This window comes from Dipodomys merriami, unplaced genomic scaffold, assembly GCF_024711535.1.
Source record: "Dipodomys merriami isolate MVZ:Mamm:240054 unplaced genomic scaffold, mDipMer1.0.p SCAF_15, whole genome shotgun sequence".
NCBI classification, from domain to species: domain Eukaryota; kingdom Metazoa; phylum Chordata; class Mammalia; order Rodentia; family Heteromyidae; genus Dipodomys; species Dipodomys merriami.
Window position 1 is genome coordinate 18,072,302 of NW_027202826.1, and position 9,635 is coordinate 18,081,936.

Genomic DNA, 9,635 nt, shown 5'->3' on the forward strand with positions numbered 1-9,635 from the left:
CACAAGTTTAAAGAGAGGCTGAGCTACATAGTGAGATCTGTCTCAAAAATTAAAAATCCACCTGAATCCAGTACGATGCCATCAGCTTGGGCTCCTGTTTTAATAACAACTTCAAAACCCAAATGTACATATAAATCTAAGTCTGTTTCAGTCCTATAATTAAGCCAAAATCTCTGCTAACACCCACAAACAATTATATTTAGAAATAGGAATATGAAAAGTTATACAATTTGCAGTTTTTAAAGATAATCCTCCCTTTCCTTGGCTCTTTGCCAGTGTTCTGTCATTTCTAATCTACACTGTCAGCTTGACAGTTATGCCAAACAAGAGCTAATGTTTGCGGTAGAAGAGAAGCAACGCATCCCTCCTCAGCATCCTGCTCACGCATTCCCTGTCAATTATAAATATTTGCTTGGGCTCAACATTGCACCACCGTTGGAGCCATTACTGCCTGTGACTAAGTGATATATTTGAAGAGTCAAGCTTTTGATATTTTGCAGCTGGGACTCCAGAATAATCAAAATGCTCATCAACCAACACTTGAGTCCCCGTAGACTGTCTTACTCTAGATAGCAAATAGTTATCTCAGACAATGAAAGTACGAGTTTAAATCTATTTATTTGTTTTTATTTATTTAATTTTATTTTTACAGTACAGGACTTTGAACTCACATCCTCAAGCTTGCTAGGCTGCCACAATACCATGGATCCATACCTCCAAGGCCCACTTTACAACGCTTAGTTGATCACTGTTAATAGAAACGTTAGCCCATGGAGCTGAGGAGTCGACACATCTAAGAGATTCTTGTTTTCAGATATGCAACCATGACATAAAGTGTCTTTCTAAAGGCATCTTGAAGTGATAATATAAGGTATCCCCCCCTTAAAATGGATTGGTTTCTATAAACACCAAGAGTCTACAGCCATTTTGCCTTCCTGGAGACCACTCACTGGGAGCAGAGTCAGCAAGGAAGGACTCAGGAGTAGAGTGACATTTCCTGTCCCCCTGGGGCTATGTCTCTAGAAGCTTCTCAGAGATGACAAACTTAGCAGGAATTTTATGACTTACACCCAAAAGGCCCTTTTATCCTACTAGTGACTCTGTGTCAACTTATGGCTGCTCAGGTTACACATATACAGGGGGGTCACTCTGCTTTGGAGAGAGTTCATGGTTCCTGTATGCCTCCTATCTTCCTTCCATGGTGAATGAATAATCTGGAGCACAACAAAATCTGGACAGCACTGGCTGAATCCCCTGGCTAGCCTGTCACAAGAAGACTAGGTAAGTTCATGATGTTAATGATATTACAGCCAAACTTTGCCAACAAAGACAGTTTAAGGACAGACTTAATTGGTTTAAGGACAGTTTAAAGACAGGCATACATTAGTGGACAGAATTGAGAATCCAGAAATAAAACCATACATTTTGGAAAAGGATATGAAATCAATTCAATGGGAAGAGAATAGTCTTTTATTAGCGATGGTGGACAATTGGATACCCATAGACAAAAGAATGAAGTTGGACCGTTATCTCACACCCAGAAACTAACACTAAAAGGAACAGAGACCCACATGTAAAACGAAAGCTATAAAACTTCTAGAAGAAAACAGGCATTCATCACTGTGAATTGGCAATAGTTTTTTCAACATGACACCAAGAAAGAGCACAAGTGACCAATGTAAAATATAGAATACCGTACTACATTAAAATTTGAAACTTACCAGATATGGTGACACACACCTGTAATCCCAGCACTTGGAAGGCTGAGGCAGGGCCAGTTATAGCTACAGATAGAGAACCTGTATCAAAAAAAAATTGTGCTTCGAAGAACACTACCAATGAAGTGAAAAGAGAGTTGGAAATCATTTAAAAATCATCTTGTACTTATAATTAGACTTTGATATAAAGAAATCTTGTAATTCTTCAATAAAATAAGAATTTTGACCCTAGGACAGAGTGCTGTAAGTGTATGAAAAAAGGAACAGGACTTCTTGGAAACATGACTGACCCAAGAAATACAGGAGATGAGTGTGGGCCATCTTACAGTGTCAGGAATTAAGGAAGTGCTCACATACCACATCATACACACAACACGCACAAATACCACCCCCACAGACATACACATCATACACAACACACACATCACTCACCGAACTTACACACCATATCACAAACACATAGAACACAAGCACAACACATACCACACATCACACTATACACATGACATACACACTACACATACCACAGCCAGACACATATACATATACCATACATATCACACATAAACCACACATACCTATATCCCCCCACTACACATACACACCACACATACAAACACCACATCACACACCATAGTGTATCCACACCATACACACACACACACACACACACAAATACACACTTGTGGAGACATATCAAGGTATTACAAGAGCCACCTGAAAGAACTCGCAGTGAGCATAGCTGAAATGATTTGAGCAATAAGATGGCCTTGAATTATTAACTTAAAAACTATAATGTAAGTGGCACTGTGGCTCAAAGTGGTAGGGCAATAGCCTTGAGCAAAAATGCTCAGGGACAGCACCCGGGTCTTCAGTTCAAGCCCCAGGACTGACCAAAACAAAAACAAAAACAAAAACAAAAAAACAACCTAATATCAATAAGTCTATGCAGAGAAATTCCAAATAGTGAATTCTGCTGCTGGTCTGCCCTTAAGAGGTAGTATGTAATTCCTGGGCCTTAGATGAAGCTGTGCACGGTGGCTTCCTCACAGGATGCAAAATGGAGAGGGGTGGGGCACACACTGTACAAATGCTGCTCAGGTGACAGGTAGCCAAGTCCAATGACAACCATAATGGCCACGACACAGCATGTGGCCAAAATGGCACTGTCCCTCTGCAGTCCCTCAAATACACAGCCCTGATCTAGTGAGGAGAAAGTCTCCTACAGTTCCTTCTGTAAAGTACATGACAAGTGTTCCTCACAGCTGTCACGGAGGAGCTGGAGATGGCATAGGAGCAGCATATGCCTGGCCTGCCCCGTGGAAAAGCCAGGGTACAACTTAGCAGCAATTCCCGACTCCACAATTCAGGACCAGAGAGACTGACATCTTCAAACTACTCCTAACACACACACACACACACAATACACACACACACACACACACACACACAAAGAGACTGACATCTTCAAACTACTCCTAACACACACACACACATACACACACACAAAGAGACTGACATCTTCAAACTACTCCTAACACACACACACACACACACACACACACACACACACACACACACACACACACACACACACACACACACACACACACACAGAGTTTGCTTCTTGTTCAATTTCAGACCCTTTTGTACTCATGTTCCCAGATTCCTAATAGACACCGAGATGCCAAATCAGGTATATTTTTAAGACAGACTCTATAAATAGGTCATGAGAGGCATACAAGGAAAATGTCACCAACTCACAGCGGCAATGAAAGAAACATTGCAGCGATAAATAACTCCAAGTGTTTCCTTGCTGAGTACACAAGGGCTGAAGCAACAGTGAAGGAACTTTATATGCCAGACTGGAAAAGGCCAGTTAGAACTATGGTCCCACCATGCCCACGCTTTGTCCCTGACTCCCCCATGGAAAGCAGATGCTCCCTGACTGACTTGCTCTGTTGGAGTCTTTTGCTTAGAAAAAAAAATAATAAAAGGATTCAAGGGAATAAACTGTGTACCAATAAAAGAGAAAGGGAGAAGCACAAGGAAGGGAGGAAGGAAAGAAGGAAGAGAAGGAGGGAAAATTAAATTATGTCTTAGTTTCTTAGAAATAATTTTCACTCAAGTCCAACTGACCTGGTTATTTTCATATAGACAATGTCCAGAAGGAACACAGCAGAACACAGACAGTAAAAGAGATTAGATTTTTAAAACACAGAATGAATCACAGAGTGTAAAGAATTTGCACTGGGTACCCAAAGCTCAACCCTGCAACATGACAAGCTCATTACTATTCTTAAATGTTTATACAAGTAGTGTATGAAGTGTGTTGCTGATTCTGACATCAAGACAAATACTGAACTTTAGGGTTGCTGTAGAGTTTTAGAGAAACCATTTAAAACACTTGATTAAAGTCTCACAAAATTAAATTTAAATTACTTTAAATTTTTACTTAAAATAAAGATATATTTCTATTTGCCTCTTAATTTTAACAAAATACAAATATTTTAAAATGTTTTAAAATACAACTATTCAAAAACATAAAAATAACTTTAATATTTACTCTCAATTTCCAATGAAATGTTTAAATAAGCATGTTTTATACTACTTCCAAAAGAATGCAAATTAAGCAAAAACCTGTATAAGAATTAAATGAATAATATTGACAGAATGAAGGCAAGCCAAACCTGAGATTTTCTTCAGAATTAGATTTTTCAAAGGCAAGATAATATAAACTAGTGGAATAAATATATAAAGAATAAACTCCAAATAAGGCAAGCTTGCTGAGAGACCAAAGAAAATTGAAATATTAATCAAAGATGTTTATCTTTATCATTCACAAAAGGCTTCAGTTGAACAATTAGATATATGTAATCATTGAATTCAATCACCTGACATTTTGTACTTGGCCACATAAAAAACAGGTTACATATCCTTTTCAACATTATTGTAATAAAAAATTATTTGCCGAAGTAGGAAAATGGGACGTATTTTAAATTTGTTTGCCTGATTGGAACATGGAAATGGTTAAACATATGGAATGTGGATCTTCATTCTTGTTCTCTAGCCTGCAAACATTAAGGGAGACATAACTGACTTGAAATACTTTAAATAACTAAACAATTACAAACTTTTCAAAGAAAAACATAGCAACCAAAGAATGTTACACCATTCATACTGATTCAAAATTCCTTTAATATGTAAGGAATGCCGAAGAGAATTTCAGATATTCAAATGATTGAAATATATTTATTATATACACATATGTATGTGTTTAGTGTGTGTGTGTGTCATCAAGATGTCCACTAACCAACTCAAGAAAGAAGAGCTGGAGATTAGATTTCTGATAAAATGGCAGTGTATGTTTCTGTTCCTCAGTGGTTTCAACTCTAGCTCAAATACCAATCACTTCCCCTAGGTAAGCAGGTGTAGAGTCTCACTAGGTCTCTCCAAAGAGAAAAGGCAGGCACTCATAACGTTTCCCTCCAGGCTAGATGAAGCCTTGGAGACTTGTAGAGAGAGCAAGCAGGAGGCTCGGGATTGGAGTCTTTCCAGCAGCCACTGCCCCTCATTACCCCTGCCTCACAGTCTTCCTCTCAGTATAGAAGCAGCCTTTTTTGCAGGTGAGGCATTCTGATGTGTGACCAATGGGGAGTCTAAGTCTGCTAGGGTCTTTAAGGAAGAGAAGCACAAGCAGCAGCAGCAGCTCATTTCTGGGCCTCCTGCTTTGAGGTCATGGCTGGGGCTGTAAGAGCCAACTATCCTGACACTATGAGTAGAAAGCCATGGAAAGTAAGAGAAACCAATCCACAGCTGTGACTTCACTGTAAATTTCAGAACTCTTACCTCCAGGTCATTGGATGCTATATTGTTAACTAATACATTTCTGGGGTTGACATTTTTTATTCAAGTAGTAGGGTCATTGTACACAAACAACGAATCCTCTGGTCATGTATCTTTATATATGATTCATTTACTACCAAATATTACTTAACCTCGATTTGAGATGGAGCGAGAGAATTCTGTGCTCAGGGTATACAGAAAATATTGAATAAAAAGTAGAGAAATACAAGAATTCAGGAAAAACTGGAACTGGAGTCCTAGAACACCAGCTCTCCTGTTCGCCATTGATTCTGGAGCATAAACACATGAATGGGCATGTGTGCATGCACGTGTGTGCGCACACACACACATGCACACATGTGTGCGCACAATCTTGGGGAAACAGTGGAAAAAATTCTAAGAGCAGAGCAGCTTCTACTAGTCCTGGCTGCATATTTGATTACCAGGTGATTACCTGAGGAGCTATCAAAAATACCAAAATGAAGAAAACTTGATTTACTATACACTAACCTTTCTCAAAAATAGGAGAACATTAAAGGTATACCCAAATACCATTTCTCATTTTTCTACTAGAAATGATTGTACTATTGCAGCATAGCATGCTGGCAAGCTGCAGTTCTCGGAAGCTGCATGTAGAAAGACATATATATATATATATATATATATATATATATATATATATATATATACACAATATAATTAGAATCTACATTGATGCAGACTTTCAGGAGGGGAACAGCATAGGCTTAGTTACTTCTTACCAGAACATGGCACATTTCTCAAGGGTTACCCTGCAGACACTTGAAGACCCCATCTGTTTGTAAACTCATGCAATGTGCATGGTCAGAGAATGGTTGAGTCAACTAGAACAGATTCAGAGCCCTTGTTTCCATAAACAGGAATAAGCACAACCTTTAGGAATTTATTAGATACGGGGGGAGGTGCCTTTAGGAATTTATTAGATATGGGGGGAGGTGGGAGGGTCTCAAGGATTTCCTCCTTCTCCCAGGCTGGCCTTAAACCACGATCCTCCTTATCTCTGCCTCTCAAGCAGCTAGGATTACAAACAGGAGTCACCACCACACCCAACCATTACCATTTACTTGCTAGCTGTTCTTTTCAGAAAAATCTAGGGCTGGGAAGGTGGCTCAGTGGTAGAGTGCTTGCCTTGCATGCTTGAGGCCCTGGGTTCGATTCCTCAGTACCACATAAGCAAAAAAGAAAAAAGCCGGAAGTGGCGCTGTGACTCAAGTGGTAGAGCGCTAGCCTTGAGCTGAAGAGCTGAGGGACAGCGCCCAGGCCCAGAGTTCAGGCTCCACGACTGGACCCAAAAAAAAAAAAAAAAAAAGAAAAATCTAGACTCACCTCAATGCAGACTTAGCAGCTGTCCATTCAGGTACATTTCATCACTAAGCACAATAAAAAGAATTGTGATTTATTCTAAGCTATGATCTTAAAACATAATTGCTCTTCAAATTATTTGTCCAGAGGTAAAATTTGCTGCCACTAGAAACATTAAAAAGTCCACTTCACAAATGCACTGTCCAAAAGAACGTTGGACACTTGAAATGTGGCTGAAATGTGACACTTGAAATGAAGGACTTGCAAATTTAAATAGCCACATGTGGATAAGGGCTACTGTTGGGGGCAGCAAACACAGAGCAGAGTGCCGTGCTGCTCTCAGTATGTGGAGCTGGATCCCAAGGATCAAGGTGTGACTACTTGGGGGCTTGTTGGAAACGTAGAAGTGGGCTTGACTCCAGGCCTAAGTCAGAAGAGCCAACAGACTCAGGGGTACAATGAAACTTGAAAGGCTTCCATTTATCTTGGTTTGCAATGGGCACACGATCACTGAGTGTCACTGTACCCAGGGACACTTGTTGACTCTTTGGAACCGTTACTGGTCGTGTACTTCTGGCATTTGCAGGAACAATACACAAAACCCGATGACAGTTCAAAGCTAACCTGGGCAGGCAAGTCCATGAGATTCTCATCACCAATAAACTACTCAGAAAAAGCCAGAAGTGATACGGTGGCTCAAGTGGTAAGTGTTAGCCTTGAGATAATGAATCTCAAGGACAGCAGGCCATGTGTTCAAGCCCAAGGGCAGGCACAAAAAACAAAACAAAAAAACATAAAACAGTACCTCTGTACCTGCACTACTGCATTTGGTTCAGTATTTTTTTCAACATTTCAGATTTAGCAAAACTAGGTGTTAGCTCATCACCTGCATTTGAAAAAAAAAACACAACTGGGCAAATAAACGATCTTATTTGTATTAACAATGGTGTCTCAATGAGAAAACTGCAAGAACCCAAAGTAAAACACAAAGCTACTTTGTCGTTCACAAAGACAAAACAGAAGATGGCCATATATGTGGACAATGGTATGGGTTTCATCCGGAGGAGAGTAGGGGCAACATAGCACCGCTAAAGAGAGGCAAATTGTTTTGCTACACTTAGCATACAAAGATACGACTATCACCAAACAGTGTTGTCTTTGAAGGCAAAAATACTTTTGAAACGGAGGGAAGGATAATGGATGGATGGACTGAGTCATTTCACCGAAAAGGGTACATCCATATAACACGTAAGGAAAAGATATTCCGCACGTGCTTTAACAATGTCCCAAACTGTTACATGATTTAAAAAAAAAAAAACTATGCTGGTAAAATGACTCTTGCAGTTCAAAGAAAAAAATATGTACATGCACATACATACAACTGGTATATAAACACCAAGTTTCTACATACAAGAAATTTGAGTGGTACCTTAGAATCGAAGGATACCAGAAATGTTCACCTTTTATCCTTCTGTTGAGAAGAAAAAGTAAAGAGCCATGTTGGAAAAAACATTGAAGAAAAAAACACATGCTACTTCTAAAATCATAGCAATGCATGCATACGTACTAAAAAAAAAGTTGAATAAGTGGTGAAAAATCTTCAAAGTACTGTCACATAATCACAAACTGAACCCCAGGCTTTACTGGACAATCATAGTTCTGGAACATTAAAGAGAAACGAAATTTCAACCACAATTTGTATTTGCAGTATTGCTCCAGTCCTCTTACAGTATGATCCACTCAGACAGATAAAGTATCAGCACAATCAGCCCCTCGCTCTCCTTTACACCTCCAGGAAAGTACATTTTAGCCCTACTTCAACAACAGAAGCTATCTGCAACTTCATGGAGACAGCATTCATTTTGAATGTGTTGCTTTTCCAATGTCTTTACAGTAGGAATCTGGTTGTTCGTTCTAGCTGTACAGTTGGCACAGCGAAGTGCTCAACATTTTTTCTTAGCCAGTTAAGGCAGCAAAGTGACTTCTGGGCAAAACTACGAGGAAATTTATGTAAGCCCTGAAGTATAGAAAGCAGCAAAACTGTATGTGAAAAACACTCTACAGGTTTCCTGCTATTATGACTATAATTTGTTTTCAGCATGGAGGAAAAGTCACAGTAAGAGAAGTCTAGAACTAGCTGAGCTAGTAAGAAGGCAGACCATCTACCCTGGGATTCACAGTAAGGAGAATGACAAGACTATTACTTTAAGATGTTATGGAATGGGATCAAAATAATGAGCGCAAATCCTCCAGTTATGAGGCATGTATGTACAGCTCTCACTGCTTTGAAGAATAAGGGACAAATGAGCTGATTTGAATTACTAGGGAAAGCAGGAAAGTGTCTGTGATGAAGGCCCAGGAGTGGCTCACGCTGCCTTGTACATAATCTTAATGTTACAGCAATAATAATAATAATAATAAAAAGTGACCAGAGTATGGTGGTGTACACCTGTAATTCCAGAATTTGAAACAGGAGGAATTTGAATCTCTCCCACAAGCTTGGGGTAGAGCTCAAATCCCAGATTGGTCAAAAGCAAAGCAAAAGAATCCTCACTCCCAAAAATACTTCCCCCACATAAGGTTTAGCACCATTTTTAATTTGTCAGTCATGGGGCTTTAATCCGGGCCTGGACACTGTCCTTGAGCTTTTTGCTTGGCACTTACTACTTGGGCCACAGCACCACTTCTGGTTTTCTGGTGATTAATTAGAGGTAAGTGTGGTGGACTTTC